At 42.3% G+C, this 17,696-nt stretch overlaps 1 protein-coding gene and 1 pseudogene across 2 annotated transcripts in view; one reads left to right on the top strand and one right to left on the bottom strand.

Annotated features, from left to right (window-relative positions):
- The window catches only part of ANKUB1 (ankyrin repeat and ubiquitin domain containing 1), a gene marked incomplete at both ends in the record, with an annotated part of 114,168 nt that overhangs the window by 78,730 nt on the left and 17,742 nt on the right, over nt 1-17,696 (bottom strand). The gene's annotated exons all lie outside the window — the stretch shown is intronic.
- LOC308516892 (transmembrane protein 60-like) lies at nt 5,442-5,842 on the top strand (annotated as a pseudogene). Its single transcript has one exon. The product of its transcript is annotated as a transmembrane protein 60-like (transcript).

The raw sequence follows: 17,696 nt of genomic DNA, 5'->3' as shown, positions 1-17,696 counted from the left end.
CCAACATCTGAATTATAGGGGTGACAGAAGAAGAGAGAGAGCAAGATATTGAAAACCTCTTTGAAGAAATAATGACAGAAAACTTCCCCTACCTGGTGAAATAGACTTACAAGTCCAGGAAGCGCAGAGAACCCCAAACAAAAGGAATCCAAAGAGGACCACACCAAGACACATCATAATTAAATTCCAAGAGCAAAAGACAAAGAGAGAATCCTAAAAGCAGCAAGAGAAAGAAAATCAGTTACCTACAAGGGAGTACCCATACGACTGTCAGCTGATTTCTCAACAGAAACCTTGCAGGCCAGAACACTTGCAAGCTGTTTTTATGAGACCAGCATTATCCTAATTCCAGGAAGGGAGTGGCAAGAAATATTCAAAGTGATGAATACCAAGAACCTACAACCAAGACTACTTTATCCAGCAAAGCTATCATTCAGAAGTGAAGGCCAGATAAAGAGCTTCACAGATAAGAAAAGCTCAAAGAGTTCATCACCACCAAACCAGTATTATATGAAACGCTGAAAGGTATCCTTTAAGAAGAGGAAGAAGAAGAAAAAGGTAACGATACAAATTATGAACAACAAATACACATCTATCAGCAAGTGAATCTAAAAATCAAGTGAATAAATAATCTGATGAACAGTATGAACTGGTGATTGTAATAGAATCAGGGACATAGAAAAGGAATGGACTGACTATTCTTGTGGGGTGGAAAGGGGTGTGGGGTGAGGGAAGAGATTGGACAATAATCATGCACCTATGGATGAGGCGAGTGGGTGGGGAGTGAGGGCGGAGGTTGGGGTGGGAACTGGGTGGAGGGGAGTTATGGTGGGAAAAAAGAGTAACTAATGTAATAATCTGAACAATAAAGATTTAAATAAATAAATAAATAAATAAATAAATAAATAATGCAAAAAAAAGAATTGGAGCCAAATAAATAAAATAAGAAATGAAAGCTGTGAAGTAACCACTGATATCACAGAAATCATGTAAGAAAATACTATGAACAACTATATGCCAACAAGTTGGGCAATGTGGATGAAATGGACCAATTTCTAGAAACATACAGTCTCCCAAAAATGAATCAGAAAGAATCAGAAAACCTGATAGGCCAATAACAACTGATAAAATAGAAGGAGTAATAAAATAACTCCTAGCAGCTCTACCTGGTTTGGCTTAGTGGATAGAGCATTGGCCTGTGGACTGAAGGGTCCCAGGTTCAATTCCAGTTAAGGACACATGCTCAGTTTTCAGGCTCAATTCCCAGTTTGGGATGTGCAGGAGGCATCTGATCAATGATTTTCTCTCATCATTGATGCTTCTATGTCTTCCTTCCTCTCAAAAATAAAATAAAATAAAATAAAATCCTATATAAGAAAAGGGTAATATGCAAATTGACCCTAATGTCAGAACGACCAGAACAACCACTGGACCAGTCACTATTAGGTGCACTGACCACCTCTTGGTCCCTTTCCCCGGCCAGCAGACTCTGATTGCCTGATGGTGAATGGGGAACTGAGGGTGGGTGGTGGGGGAAGCAGATCAAGCCGGGCCAAGGACCCCCCCCCTGCCAGTTGCTCCACACATAGAGGGTAACCTGTGGCGGGGACAGGGGTGGGGTTGGCAAGCGGGTGGAATGGCTGACCTCTTGGACCCTTTCCCCAGCCATCAGGCTTCCATTGCCCAATGGTGAATGGAGAACCAGGGGTGGGTGGCAGTGGGGGGAGGGGTCGGCTGTGGGCAGTTGATTAAGATGGCCCTGATTGCAGGCCAAGCCTAGGGACCAGAATTTTGTGCACCAGAATTTTGTGCATCAGACCTCTAGTAAAATAATAAAACTCCCAGCAAAAAAAAAAAGCCCTGGTCTGGATGGCTTCACAGGGGATTTTTACAAAACATTTAAAGAAGAAATAATACCTATATTTCTCAAACTATTCCAAAAAATCCAAGAGGAAGGAACACTTCCAATCTGTTTTTATAAGACCAGCATTATCCTAATTCAAAAACCAGATAAAGACACTAAAAAGTAAGAGAATTACAGGCCAATATCCTGATGACATAGATGCTAAAATTCTCAACAAAGTGTTAGCAAATCAGATCCAGCAACTATTGAAAAGATTATACACCATGACCAAGTGGGATTGATTCCAAGGATGCAAGGCTGGTACAATATTTGCTAATCAATAAACATGATATATCACATAAACAAATTGAAAGACAAGTGTCACATGATCATATCAATAGATGCATTTGACAAAATCCAACACCCATTTTTTATAAAAACTCACAGCCAACTGGGATTAGAGGAAGCATATTTCAATATGATAAAGGTTATATATAACAAACCTACAGTGAACATCATACTCAATGGGAAAAATATAAAACCATTTCCCCTAAACACAGGAATAAGACAGGGATGCCTGCTTTCACCACTCTTGTTCAACATAGTACTGGAAGAAAAAAATAAAAGGCATCCAAATTGGAAAGGAGGTAGTAAAACTTTCATTATTTGCATATGACATGATATTGAACATAGAAAACCCTAAAGACTCAACCAAAAACCTACTAGACTTAATAAATGAATTCAGAAATGTAGCAGGATATAAAACTAATGCCCCAAAATCCATAGCATTTTTATACACCAATAGTAAACTCTCAGAAAGAAACTAAAAAAAAAATCCCATTTACCATTACAACAAAAAAATTAAGGTATGTAGGAGTAAACTAAACCAAGGAGGTAAAAGATCTGTACTCTGAAAACTAGAGAACATTGAAAAAAGGAGATAGAGGAAGATATAAATAAGTGGAAGAATATACTGTGTTCATGGATTGGTAGAATCAAATCATTTAAATGTTCATATTACCCAAGGCAATCTTCAGATTCAATACCATACCTATTAAAATGCCAATGACATATTTCACAGACTTAGAACAAACACTCCAAAAATTTATATGGAAGCAAAAATTACCCTGAATAGCCACAGCTAAATCTTGAGAAAGAAGAACAAAGTTGGAGAAATCACAATACCAGATATCAAGTTATACTAAAAAGCCACTGTGCTCAAAACAACCTAGTACTAGCATAAGAACAGGTATATAGATCAATAGAACAGGACAGAGAACCCAGAAATAGACCCAAGCCACTGTGTTCAATTAATATTTGACAAATGAGGCAAGAGCATACAATGAAGTCAAGTAAGACTCTTCAATAAATGGTGTTGGGAAAATTGGATAGGTACACACCAAAAAAAAAAAAAATGAAACTGGACCACCAACTTACACCATACACAAGAATAAACTCAATGAATAAAAGATTTAAATGTAAGATGTGAAACCATAAAAGTTCTAGGAAAAAACCATAGGCACTAAAATCTCAGACATTCCTCATAGCAATATGTTTACCGATATGGAAACTGCAGATAAAATAAACAAATGGGACTACACCAAAATAAAAAGCTTCTGCACAGCAAAAGAAACCATCAACAAAATAACAAGGGAGTCCACTACATGGGAGAACATATTTACCAATGATACATCCAATAATGGTTTAATCTCCAAAATACATAAGGAACTCATATAACTTAATAAAAGGAAGACAAATAATCCAATTTAAAAATGGTCAAAGGACCTAAGTAGACTCTTCTCTAAAGTGGACAGACAGAAATCCAAGAGATGTATGAAAAAATGCTCAAAATCACTAATAATCTGAGAGATGCAAATCAAAACGACAATGAGTTATCACCTCACACCTGTCAGAATGGCTATCATCAACAAATCAATAAACGACAAGTGTTGGCAAGGTTGTGGAGAAAAGGGAACCCTAGTAAATTCCTGGTGGGAATGCAGACTGGTGCAGCCATCGTGGAAAAGAGTATGGCGTTTCCTCAAAAAATTAAAAATGGAACTGCCATTTGACCCAGTGGTCCCACTTCTAGGAATATATAAGAAAGTTGAAACATTCATCAGAAATAATATATGCACCCCTCTGTTCTGTTCATAGCAGCACAATTTACAATAGTTAAGATTTGGAAACAGCCTAAGTGCCCATCTGAAGTGTATAGAAAGATCATGGTACATTTACACAATAGAATACTACATGGCAATAAAAAATAAAGAACTCTTACCATTTGCAACAGCATGAATGTACCTGGAGAATATTATGCTGAGGGAAATAAGCCAGTCAGAGAAAGGTAAATGTCACATGATCTCACTCATATATGGAATCTATTGAACCAAATAAATTGATGATCAAAAATAGACCTAGAGACATAGAAGCATGAACAGACTGTTGAACCTCAGAGGGTAGGTAGGAGAGGGTGGGTGGGAAGAGATCAGCCAATTAACTTGTATGCATATATGCATAACCCATGGACACAGGCAATGGGGTGGTGAGGGCCTGGGGGTGGGGGGGGGGGATAGGAGTGGGCTGGAAGAGGTTAATGGGGCAAAAAGGAGGACCTATGTAACCCTTTCAATAATAAAGATTAAAAAAACACAAAGTATAAATAAATAAATAAATAAACAAACAGATAAATAAATAAAATAAAAAGTACAAGGAAGACAGTATTATTATTATAGCCAGGTTACGTCAGAAAAAAAATTGAAAACTACAGAACTTGTTTTTTTCTTTTTTGCAACCAAGAACTTCCCAGGTGCATTAAATTAATAATGTATCTGGAACATAGTTCTCAGTGCTGTTTTAACTCTCTATATCCACCATTTTATAAACCTTGTTTTTGTGAGAAAAACCCATTTTAAGTTAAGCACGTAGGTTAGAGACACTTCTTCACAGTGGTTATATGGACGGGGAGCAGCTAGATGTTAATTCATAGCAATTTGCTAACTCACCTTATCTACATAAATGAAGGAGTCTATCCATGTATATGATACCCAAGTATTCTGAATGAGGGAACACTGGTAGTTATACCCAAGGAAGTCAGATGCTACCAAGTAAACAATATATACACAAATCATTGATGGACATACATAAAATTATATTTTCCCCGTTACAAACAAATCAAGACACTATGGTAGGAGGTATGCAAAGTGTCTTACAAATAAATATTTCATGTGAATAATTTCACTTTTGTCTTCAAAAACCAAATGCAATTCACTCTACCAGTTGTTTGGAGAGGCGGAACTGAGATTTATGTATTATCATGTGACCAGTTCTGTATTTAATGGGGGGAAAAGTGTGGAATGGGCCAACGATCCAAACTGGTGATTTCCCTGACCTTCCTGCCCCTCTCCTCTCTCCAGCCAGCAGTGCTGCCAGTTCAGTCCCACAACCCACTATGACAGCCTCTGGCCAGGAAAGGAGGCCAGCACAGAAAATGCCTTCCCCAAACCAACACATCTGGCAGTTTGAAATATCTGCTAGGTAAGTAAGCAAGGTATTTTTCCTATTTTTGACTCTGCAATAGCCTTTTTAAACTGTTTAAATGAGAATGTCCTTGGCTCAGAGAGTACTATCCACCTGGCTTTGTACACTACTCTACTTAATCATTTTGGTGTTGAAATGGGATGAGAAGGCACCTTGGAACTGGTTCCTCATATTTATTCCAGTTTGGATATTTGATACTATTCTGCTTGTATTGATTGTGGAAATGGCTGGGCTATATAAGTCTGGTTTTGACCTCAACATGGATCACACAATATTAAAACAAACAACACCTGGTACCTCATTGCAATTTTACTTAATTTAGCTGTCTGCCTTGCACACTGTGCTAAACTGGAACAGTTTGCTTCTATAAATCTGTCCTATGTCTTTATTCCTCTGTGTACCTTACTGAGTGGGGCTTCAACAGAGCTTGGCTATAGGTTCTTTTCTGTGAGATACTGACCTCTAAGGACATCATCTTATTTTATTGCAGTTCAACAAGCTGTCATTGAAGCGCTCTGAATCTTTGCAAGCTCAAAAAAACAGAAAACAGGGAAAAATAACAAATGCAGTTTTATACTGCTCCCATAAAATAGTCCTGGTGAGTCATGGACTCCCAGGCAATCCAAACATAATTAGTCAATATTTGAGTTATTAATATCTTTGTAATCCCTAAATAAAGTTTATTTTGGATTTTATAACCAAACAAAAACAAGTGCAACTCACTGTAAATACATCCTATCTAATAATAGACAAACATGGCAATTGACCATACCTTCGCTATGCCTCCCATTGGCTAATCAGTATGATATGCAAATTAACCCAACCAAGATGGCGGCCGGCAGCCACACAGCTGAAGCAAGCAGGAGGCTTGCTTGTTCCAGTGATGGAAGAAGCCAAGGTTCCCTGCCTGCCGCGGCCCAGCTCTGAGCTCCGAAAGCAACAAAGTTTCAATTATAGAAGCTAAACAAACCCCAGATACCTGCTTTCAGCAGGCCGTGGCCTCGGAGCTGGAGTGAGCAGGAGCCGGCTCTCAGCTCCAGTGATGGCAACAAAGTTTCAATTATAGAAGGTAAATAAATCCCAGAATAAAAAGAAAAAAAAAGAAAAAAAGGAGAGGCTGGGAGCTTCAGTCGCTGGCCAGCCTGAAAATGGCCCTCAGCCCCTCACCCAGGCTGGCCAGGCACCCCAGTGGGGACCCCCACCCTGACCCTGGACACCCTTCAGGGCAAACCAGCTGGCCCCCACCCATGCCACCAGGCCTCTATCCTATATAGTAAAAAGGTAATATGCAAACTGACCCTAACAGCAGAAAGACTGGGAATGACTGGTCACTATGACACACACTGACCACCAGGGGGCAGATGCTCAATGCAGGAGCTGCCCTCTGGTAGTGAGTGCGCTCCCACAGGGGGAGCTCTGCTCAGCCACAAGCCAGGCTGATGGCTGCCAGTACAGCGGTGGTGGTGGGAGCCTCTCCTGCCTCCTCAGCAGTGGTAAGGATGTCTGATTGCAGCTTAGGTCTGCTCCCCGCTGGCAAGTGGACATTTCCTGAGGGCTGCCGGGCTGCCAGAGGGATGTCTGATTGCCAGCTTAGGCCCAATCCTCCGGGGAGCAGGCCTAAGCCAGCAGGTAGTCATCCCCCGAGGGGTCCCAGGCTGCGAGAGGGCACAGGCCGGGCTGAAAGACTCCCCCCCCCACCCCCCCCCGCGAGTGCAAAAATTTTTGTGCACCGGGCCTCTAGTACATGTATATTTATACTAATAATGGAGGAATATGCAAATTATCCGGGATGCCATCACAGTAACAGTAATGACCAAACAGCAGGCTGCGTGGGGCAACCAGGCCAGCAGGAGGGTTAGTGAGGGACAACCAAATGACTGAACAGCAGGCTGTGTGGGGCAACTAGGCCGGCAGGGGGGTTAGTGAGGGATGATGACCAAACAACTGAACAGCAGGCTGCGTGGGGAGACCAGACCAGCAGGGGGGGAAGTTTGGGGCGACCAGGCCAGCAGGGGGGCAGTTGGGGGCAACCAAGCCAGCATGGGGACAGCGTGAGGCAACCAGGCCAGCAGAGGGGCAGTTGGGTGTGACCAGGCCAGCACAGGGGGCAGTGCGTGGTGACCAGGCTGGCAGGGGGGGGCAGTTGGGGGTGACCAGGCCTGCAGGGGGGCAGTTGGGAGTGACCAGGCCAGCAGGGGGTGTAGTGTGGGGTGACTAGGCTGGCAGGGGAGAGCAGTTGGGGGCAACCAGGTCAGTAGGGGGGGGCAGTTAGGGGCAATCAGGCCAGCAGGCAGAGGAAGTTAGGGGTGATCCAGCTGGCAGGGAGGGCAGTTAGGGGCAATCAGGCAGGCAGGCAGGTGAGCAGTTAGGAGCCAGTGGTCCTGGTTTGTGAGAGGGATGTCCAACTGCCGGTTTAGGCCGGATCCCCAGGATCGGGCCTAAACCAGCAGTTGGACATCTCCCGAGGAGTCCCAGATTGGAGAGGGTGCAGGCTGGGCAGAAGGAACCCCACCCCCGACCCCGGCCCCGCACAAATTTTGTGCACTGGGCCTCTAGTTAACAATAAAATAAGAAAAGTTAAAGAGAAACAGATGGAAAGGAAACAGTTAATGCAAGTTTTGAACATTACTGTATTTTTTTTCACAAGTTCAGCATTTTCATATTTTGCTATTTTGGAGTGCAGAAACTTGCCCCAACTATACCAGGATAGACCAAAAAAAGAAATAATGTTTGTTTTGTTGAACTGAAAGAATTCAAGTTGATCTGTCTCCATAAAAATCTAACCCTTATAAACTCCTCTTTTTGTAGGTCAGTCATCCTGGAGAGATTACACTTGGAGTCTAGACACTGAATTGGAACACCTTCTTCACCAAATTCTTTTTTTTTTATTTTAATTAAATCTTTATTGTTCAGATTATTACATTTGTTCCTCTTTTTTCCCCCCATAACTCCCCTCCTCCCAGTTCCCGCCCCACCCTCCACCCTCACTCCCCATCCACTGTCCTCATGCATAGGTGCACGATTTTTGTCCAGTCTCTTCCCGCATCTCCCACACCCCTTTAACCCCCAAGAATAGTCAGTCCATTCCCTTTCTATGTCCCTGATTCTATTATGATCACCAGATTATTTATTCACTTGATTCTTAGATTCACTTGTTGATAGATGCATATTTGTTGTTCATAATTTGTATCTTTACCTTTTTCTTCTTCTTCCTCTTCTTAAAGAATACCCTTCAGCATTTCATATAATACTGGTTTGGTGGTGATGAACTCCTTTAGCTTTTCCTTATCTGTGAAGCTCTTTATCTGACCTTCAGTTCTGAATGATAGCTTTGCTGGATAAAGTAATCTTGGTTGTAGGTTCTTGGTCTTCATCACTTTGAATATTTCTTGCCATTCCCTTCTGGCCTGCAAAGTTTCTGTTGAGAAATCCGCTGACAGTCGTATGGGTATTCCTTTGTAGGTAACTGAGTTTCTTTCTCTTGCTGCTTTTAGGATTTTCTCTTTGTCTTTTGCTCTTGGCATTTTAATTATGATGTGTTTTGGTGTGGTCCTCTTTAGATTCCTTTTGTTCGGTTCTCTGCGCTTCCTGGACTTGTAAGTCTATTTCTTTCACCAGGTAGGGGAAGTTTTCTGTCATTATTTCTTCAAATAGGTTTTTAATATCTTGCTCTCTCTCATCTTCTGGCACCCCTATAATTCTGATTTTGGTACGCTTGAAGCTGTCCCAGAGGCTCCTTACACTATCTTCGTATTTTCGGATTCTTTTTTCATTTTGCTTTTCCAGTTGGGTGTTTTTTGCTTCTTCGCATTTCAAATCTTTGACTTGATTCTTGCGCTCCTCTGGTCTGATGTTGGGAGTCTGTATAGTATTCTTTATTTCAGTCAGTGTATGCTTAATTTCTAGTCGGTTCTTTATCATAACATTGAGGGTCTCATTAGTTTTCTTGTAGATCTCATTAAGTTTATCAGCGGCTTCTAAACAGTTCTTGAGAGACCTTAAAAGTGTGGTTCTGAACTCTATATCTTCCATTGACAATTTTTTCCTGTTTCTTTGTCTCCGCATTTTTTTTATGCTTTCTTGGTGCACCCCCTAGTGGTCTTTGTGTGCAGTCTTATTGTAGTTAAGCCTTGATTGTTGTAGTTAATACTGGGGGGATTTGACCTCCAGGCCACCTGGCTATGAGAGTCAGCTGTGTCTGCAGTGGGAAAACTTCTGTCCTCTGGGGAGGTGCTAATCTAGCCTTTGCCTGAGGCTATCTGGCAAATGGCTCTTCCCAGGGCTTGGGCGGGGCGGGTCGCACTGGATCAAACAGGGCAGGTGGAGCGAGCAGTTATGGCTGCTCTCAGTTCTGTCCCTAGGTGCTCTGCCTCACAGAGTCCCAGCAACCGCTGCAAACCTCGGAGAGTAAGCTGCCTTCGAGTTCCGACCGAAGCCAGACAGTCCCGCTTCTCCCGTTTGAGTCTGGGTCCCTAGAGACTCCGCCCAGATCTGGAGCTCAGAGTCTGCGACTTCCTCCCGATTGAAAACAACAACTGCGCCCTCCGCCACCAGTCCGCTCCGCGTGTGCACTCCGCACCTGAGTATTTCACTTCAGCACTGCGCCTCCTCTGAGTCTGGATATGATATTCTCTTTCCTCCTAGTTGTAGAGTTTCCACTCAGCCAGCCTTCCTGTGGTTCTGGATGATGTTTGTTCCGTCTTTTAGGTGTACCCTTGAATTGGTTGTTCGAGGCAGCAATCTCCGGAGTTAACCTATGCCGCCATCTTGGTTTTCCCCCAAATTCTTTACATATTATTTTTTGTATGTCTCATCTTAGAAGAGATAAACATTTTTTAGAAACATATTTTCACTTATAAATTAAGCATTTTAAAGAAGCATGTTTATACATATTTTGTGTATAAATATATTTAAAATCTAAATTCACATATTATGTGTCTTCTGGATTTTGGTGTTTGTGCACTAATAGTGCCTTTCAAAAGCTAAAATGTATATTATTTTAAATCAATTTTAGACCAACTAATATAGTTCGAATTTCTTCAACTTGTCTGATAGATATCTACTCAATGCTACCACAGTTAATCCAATCTCTTACCATAAAACAACATCCCAAGGGTGACAGAAAGGATGCCCTAAGTTTAACCCAGCCCTGTCTATGGGGGTTGGGGAAGTGTTGTGATAGTAGAAGGCAGGGAAACCAGAGGAGTGTTAGGGAGACTGAGCTCACTCACCCTTTGGAAGGCACAACCTGCCAGATAGCTGCTTCTCAGCCCACTTTGCAGTAGGGCCTGGACTTGGGACTAGGATGCTCCCAATAGGCCTACCCATCACCCCCAGTTAGAATTAGGAGCCCGTAAGACCAAGACACCACAGAGAGGGAACCCCAGCCTGAGGGCAGAGATGAAGCAGGGCTGGCGGCAGTGTCCCATGCCTGCTCTGCGGGCTCAGGAGTGGCTGCAGGGTGGCCTTTCCAGACAAGCTCTCAGCATGATTTAGAACTGGCTTTTGGCTGCGTAATCTCTGAGCCAGGTGCTCCAATCTTCCTTTTTGACTGTGAACTACCCAATAGCCTTTCAATATGTTTATTTTCTTCTGAAATTGTCCAGGGTTCAATTCTGCTGCTTATAGCTAAGAACCCTGAAGCAGGATAGGGAAATGGGCAAGAATACAGGAGCACCTTGCCTTGAAGGTAGAGGGAGAGGAGAGACACCAGAGGAAAGGAGGAAATACAAACCCTAAAATGCATCTTAATACCTGCTTCTGATAACAATCCCATCCCTTCTTTTTATTCTTATACTGTGCCTCTCAAGGTCTTTATCAACTCATTTATTTAACGTATTTTTGAAGAGCTTACTGTGTGCCAGGTACTATTCCAGTTCCTGGGTGACAGCAGTGAACAAAATGAAGCAATAGTTTCCGCAATAACACGGGTTAGAATGATGAAGGCAAGTGCGACAGCACGTCTGCATGCTGGACAGTGACCTGGGCCTGGCATGCCTCACACCATGGACTGCAGGAACTCAGTGGCTGCAGTAGCATTCACAGTGAGCGGCAGGATTGGCTCCTATGTTAGTAGAACTTGGAGATATTTGCCATAGGAAATAGTTCTTACGGTTTCTATGAGTTTTTTCCAAAGAAAGAAAAAATGATGCAATATTCTTTCCCACTATTCTCATGCCACACCACCTTCATTTACTTTTTCAAATGTGTCTATGTTACCAGTAAAGCAGAAGGTGTGATATGCTGGAAAATATATTGACTTTTAAAATGTATTTGGAGTACATCACCTCTTAATTTATATACTGTGTTTCCCTCTTTTCATACAAGCAAAACTTTATAATCCACACAAAAATATAAACACAATAAAAGCAATTATTGTGTTATTTCATATCTACTTGCACCTTTCATATCTACTTGCACATTTTCAAAAAGAAAATTGCTTACTTGCCAAGTTTTTAAACTTTGCAAAAGTGTTTGGTTCACATCTTGATATTTCTAAATAGTACCAAAATAAATTAAGAGACTCTAGCTTTTCTAGATTCTCAGAAGGTAGAAATAATTGTATGAAGTAACATAAGAAGGGCACTACTTTCCCTGGCTGGTGTGGCTTCATTGTAGGAGCGTACATCAAAAGGTAGTGGGTTCAAGTCCTGGTCAGGGCACATGCAGAAGGCAACTGATCAGTTTCTCTCTCTCTCTCTCTCTCTCTCTCTCTCTTTCAATTAAAAATTTTTTAAAAGAAGGATACTACTTAAGCTGTATACATCTAATTATGCAATAAAGCAATAACATGATTTGGAATGCAGCCTTTGATTTCTTAAGACAGTTCAAACAGCATAGAGCTGTATGACTGCATTCTTTGAAGCATGGAATATATTCATGAAGTATTTTTTTTGTGAGCCATTCTGAATTGTTATCATACATACACCAGAAGTAGTATGGATTTTTGAAATAGGCTTCTTTTATCATCTGATCTAAACAGGAACTAAGGTAGGATAGAAACCAATATTTATGAGTTCTGCAGGTAATTCTCTTCCTTCAGATTCAAGGTAATATTTTCTTCCTCAAACCCGGTGATAAGAAATTCTATAAATGTGATTCTACTGGAGAAGGTGAAGATTAAGATCAGTAAGATTTTCATGGGATGTGAGAGTTTTTAATTAAAGCCTATGTATTGGCCAGTACTGTGAGTTACATCCTGCCTCTCTTGAATTAACCCTTCAGCTCTGTACTCTATTTTTTCATTAGCAGTTTAAACTCCAGGGAAGGTTAGAGTTTAGCACAAAGGAAGCTTGCATCACTGTGATAGATAAAGCTTTTTTGGCAGAATAAAACATTTTTATAAGTAAAACTATTAAGATAGATTGCCTCTCTGGAGGGAAACTGGGGGCCAGAGGTAGGAGGTAGACTTTTTACTGTATATCCTTTTGTTGTTGTTTTTTAATTGAGCACCATATGAATGTGCTACCTAGTCAAAAACAAATACAAATTAAAATGTTTTAAATAAGAAAAATCAAGCTATGCTTAGTTAAATAATGGTATCCTATTTATATTCTTAACACATTTTATCTAAATCTCTGAATAGCTATAGTTCAATCAAATTCCTCCAGCTAGCTCAAATTTTAATAATGAACTTGTACCAGTAAAAAATATATTTTAAAAATGAACGTGTACCACTATCTCCAACTAAGCAAACAGCTAAAACATCTTGAACATCATTATTGCATTGGAAAATTCCAGGAAATTTTAGAGAGTTGTCCTACACAGTACCAAAACCACAGCATATAACTAATTTAAATACATAAAGCAAAGACATTTAAGAAATGATATAGGGGGAGGAGGGAGGTTCCAAGATGGTGGTAGATCTCTCCTGCACCTCCTCCCAGAACTAAACTGGAAATAAAAATAAATTGGGAAACACTTACCCTGAATTACCAACTGAAGACTAGCTAAAAAGGAGACCTTTAACAAGGAAGGGCAAGAAACTACCTTGAGACTGGTAGGAAGGGCAAGGTCGAGAGAGGGGCTGGCCCAGCTCCCACAGGTGGCAGGTGGAAAGTGAGGACAGATACCTCAGTTGCAACGGGGTTTTCCCTGAGGAGTGAGGCCCAGAGCCCAGGCTAGAGATAGCCTGGAACACCAGAGCTGGGAACAGCGGCCTACATCACATCCAGCCATGAAAGGTCGTGGGGCTTCTATCTCCAGGGAGAGAAGAAGCCTGTCAGAGATAAAAAAAAAAAAAAAAAAAAAAACACCTTTTTTTTTTCTAATGAGCACAGGATCTTCTTTTGCAGCCACTCCAGTGATGCTTTGGTGGAGGCAGGGCAGTGCAGACCAGAGTTTTCTGAAGAGAGTCCAGGGTGGGAAGCATTAAAAGGAGGCATGAAATAACGTGGCCAGAAGACTTGGGCCTGGTTGTCCCCGCTCATACAACAGCAGCCATTTTTCCTGAGAGGCACTGGCCCCTCCCAGCAGCCACAGTGTACCACCCTTGTGGATATAGCTCACCCCACCCTCAGGAATCCCACTCACTCCTCTCAGTATCTCTGCTCCTACTGAATAGGCAGCAGCAGAGGCCAAGTACAGTATATGGGTCTGGACAGTCTCAGGGGATGTCAGTGACTGATTTTGGGGTAGGGTCATTCCCTCCACTGTCCTAGGAGCCTGACAGGTGCTTCCCCTTCCCAGGAGAGCTTGCAGAAACTCCCACCTTCCAACAGACCTCACTGGACTGCATAAGAGGGGCTCTGCCCTCCTGAAATAAGGGAAATATTCTGGGACAGACTCAGATGTGTGGCTCTGGGACAGGGAACACACCCACTGTGGTTCCTGAAATCTGAATGGCACCTCCCCATCATGGGAGACCCAGAGGTCTCATCCTCCAGATTCAGCTAAAAGCCCTTTCAGTGACTAAGTTTGACAGCTGGCCTGCAGTCAGGGGCAGATGGAGATGAATTCCTAGGTACCTTGGGATGTTTGCTCACCTGCCTCTTGGTACCATGCAGCTAACAAGCCAGCACTAGAATGCAGTTTGGCCTCTCCGGTATACAGCCAAGCCCTGTGGAGGTGACCACAAACTAGATCGCTTGAAGTATTGAACAGATTGCGGAGAGTCAAGCATGGACAGTGTCTAGCACCAAAGTACCTTTGAAAGGCCCAAAAGGGCATACAAAACAGTAAGCCTCAGTCAACATAAGAGCAGGATCCAAAGGGAGCTCCCAGCAGGCACTAAAGTCTACCAAGATGAACCCCACTTCTCTTTTTTTGCATTATCTTATTTGTTTTTTCCTTTTTACTGCTTTCTTATTACTTTTGTCTCTCTTTTTTTTTCTCTTTCCTTTTCTTACTCAATTTTATCTCTTTTTACTTTTTCTTAATATTTTTCTTTTTAAAAATGTTTATGATCATTATATCTTCTTGGTCTATTTTTGTTGTTTTTTTTTTTTGGTATTTTTATTGATTTCAGAGATGAAGAGAGAGGAAGAGAAAGATGGAAACATCAACAAGAGAAAGAATCATTGATTGGCTGCCTCCTGCATGCCTCTCACTGGGGATCAAGCCCACAGCCCAAGCATGTGCCCTGACCAGGAATTGAATCATGACCTCCTGGTTCATAGGTTGATGCTCAACAACTGAGCCACACCAGCCAGGCAATTTCTTTCTTTCTTTCTCTTCTTTTTTCCTTTTCATAATTTTCCTTCCTCTTTTCTTTTTAAAAAATTAATCTTTATTGTTGAGATTATTACAGATGTCCCTCTTTTTTCCTCCCACAGCTTCCTTCCACCTGGTTCCCACCCCACCCCAGGCTCTCGCCACCCTATTGTCTGTGTCCATAAGTAATGCATACATGCATATAAGATCTTTGTCTAGCCCTGACTGGTTTGGCTCAGTGGATAGAGCATTGGCCTGCGGACTCAAAGGTCCCAGGTTCGATTCCAGTCAAGGGCATGTACCTTGGTTGCGAGCACATCCCCAGTAGGGGGTGTGCAGGAGGCAGCTGATCGATGTTTCTCTCTCATCGATGTTTCTCTCTGTCCCTCTCCTTTCCTCTCCATAAAAAATCAATAAAATATATATATTTTTTAAAAAAGATCTTTGTCTAATCTCTTCTCGCACTCCCCCACACCCCTCTGAGAATCGTCAGTCTGTCCATTTCCATGCCTCTGATTCTATTCCATTCACCAGTTTATTCTGTTCATCAGATTTTTTAATCATTTGATTTTTAGATTCATTTGTTGATAGATACGTATTTGTTGTCACTTTGTTGTTCATAATTTTTTATCTTTTCATTTTTCTTCTTCGTCCTCTTCTTAAAGAATACCCTCAGCATTTCATGTAATACTGGTTTGGTGGTGATGAACTCCTTTAGCTTTTTCTTGTCTGTGAAGCTCTTTATCTGATCTTCAATTTTAAATGATAGCTTTGCTGGGTAGAGTATTCTTGGTTGTAGGTTCTTGCTATTCATCACATTGAATATTTCTTGCCACTCCCTTCTGGCCTGCATAGTTTTTGTTGAGAAATCAGCTGACAGTTGTCTGGGCACTCCCTTGTAGGTAACTAACTGTTTTTCTCTTGCTACTTTAAGATTCTCTCTTTGTCTTATGCCCTTGGCATTTTAATTATGATGTGTCTTGGTGTGGTCCTCTTTGGATTCCTCTTGTTTGGGGCTCTCTGTACTTCCTGGACTTGTATTTCTTTCACCAGGTAGGGGAAGTTTTCTGTCATTATTTCTTCAAATAGGTTTTAAGTATCTTGCTCTCTCTCTTCTTCTGGCACCCTCATAATTCGGATGTTGGTATGCTTGAAGTTGTCTCAGAGGCTCCTTACGCTATCTTCATATTTTTGGATTCTTTTTTCTTATTGCTCTTCTGGTTGGGTGTTTCTTGCTTCCTTGTATTTCAAATCATTGATTTGATTCTCGGGATCCTCTAATCTACTGTTGAATCCCTGTATATTAGTCTTTATTTCGGCTAGCGCAGCCATGGGCAAACTACGGCCCGCGAGCCGGATCCGGCCCGTTTGAAATGAATAAAACTAAAAAAAAAAAAAAAAGACCGTACCCTTTTATGTAATGATGTTTACTTTGAATTTATATTAGTTCACACAAACACTCCATCTGAAAGGACAGAACAGGACTGATAGCTGTGTCCTTAACCCCTCTTCCAAGAAAAAGCCGCAGAATGTATCAGTTACTCAGCCTGCCCTTATCTCGGCCATTGGGAAAGCGGGGGAAACTAGCCCAAGGCCAAGAGTATGCTAGCCACCCCCCTGTCTTTGTGTAACCAGACCCTAGCTGCACCCTGCCCTTGCGTCACTAGCCCCCAGCCCTCACTCAACCAACCGGAATCGGCCAAATCAGTGGTCAGAGTGTGGCCCCACCCCCCGACCCCAAGCCCTATAAATTCTTTGTTCCCTTGGGACTCGGGGCTCTCTCTTGCATCCAGTAATGGAGGCAGGGGGGCAGGGACCAAGTCTCAGGCTTGAATAAAAGACCCTATGCTTTTGCATCGGATTTGGTGCTCCTTGGTGGATCTTTGGGGAATCTTGAAATCTGGGCATAACACATCCATGCTTTTGTTCCAGCCCTCTGGTCCAGTTTAAGAACCCACTGTGGCCCTCGAGTCAAAAAGTTTGCCCACCCCTGGGCTAGTGTGTGCTTGATTTCTGACTGGCCCTTTTCCATTTTTTTGGCATTCTCACTAAGATTCTTGAAAGTCTCACTAAGTTCCTCAGAGGTTTCTAGAAGATTCTTGAGTACCCTTATAACCATGGTTTTGAGCTCTATATCCAGTAGTTTGCTTTCTTCCATTTCTTTCATTTGTGACATGTTTCTTTGTCTCTGCATTTTGGCTGCTTTCCTGTGTTTGTTTCTATGTATTGGGTAGTTGCTAAGTCTCCTTGAGTTGATAGAGCAGCCTTGTGTAGTAGGTGTCCTATAGGGCCCAGTGACTCAGTCTCCCCAGTCACCTGAGGTGGATGCTCCTGGTGCACCCCTTTGTGGGCTGTGTGCGCAGTTTTGTTGTAGTTAAGCCTTGATTGCTGTTGGTGTCACTGGGAAGAATTGACCTCCAGGCCAATTGGCTGTGGGGGCCAGCTGTGACTAGAGTGGGAGAACTGCTGTGCAGGAGACATTCTTATGGAACAGGACTTGCTTCACTGGGGCTTTGGTGCTCACTAAGTCTGCCCCTTGAGTGTGTTGCTTATGGATGTGAAGAGTTGTAATCTGGTATGGTCTCACACTGACCACTGGTACACAGGCTCTTAGGTCTCCAGGGAGGTGCAAAGTCATCCACTGCCTGGGGCCACCCAGCAG

Source organism: Myotis nattereri (genome assembly GCF_964212035.1).
Source record: "Myotis nattereri genome assembly, chromosome: 3".
Lineage (NCBI taxonomy): Eukaryota > Metazoa > Chordata > Mammalia > Chiroptera > Vespertilionidae > Myotis > Myotis nattereri.
The sequence above is the reverse complement of the archived record's forward strand: the minus strand, read 5'-3'. Positions and strand labels throughout refer to the sequence as shown.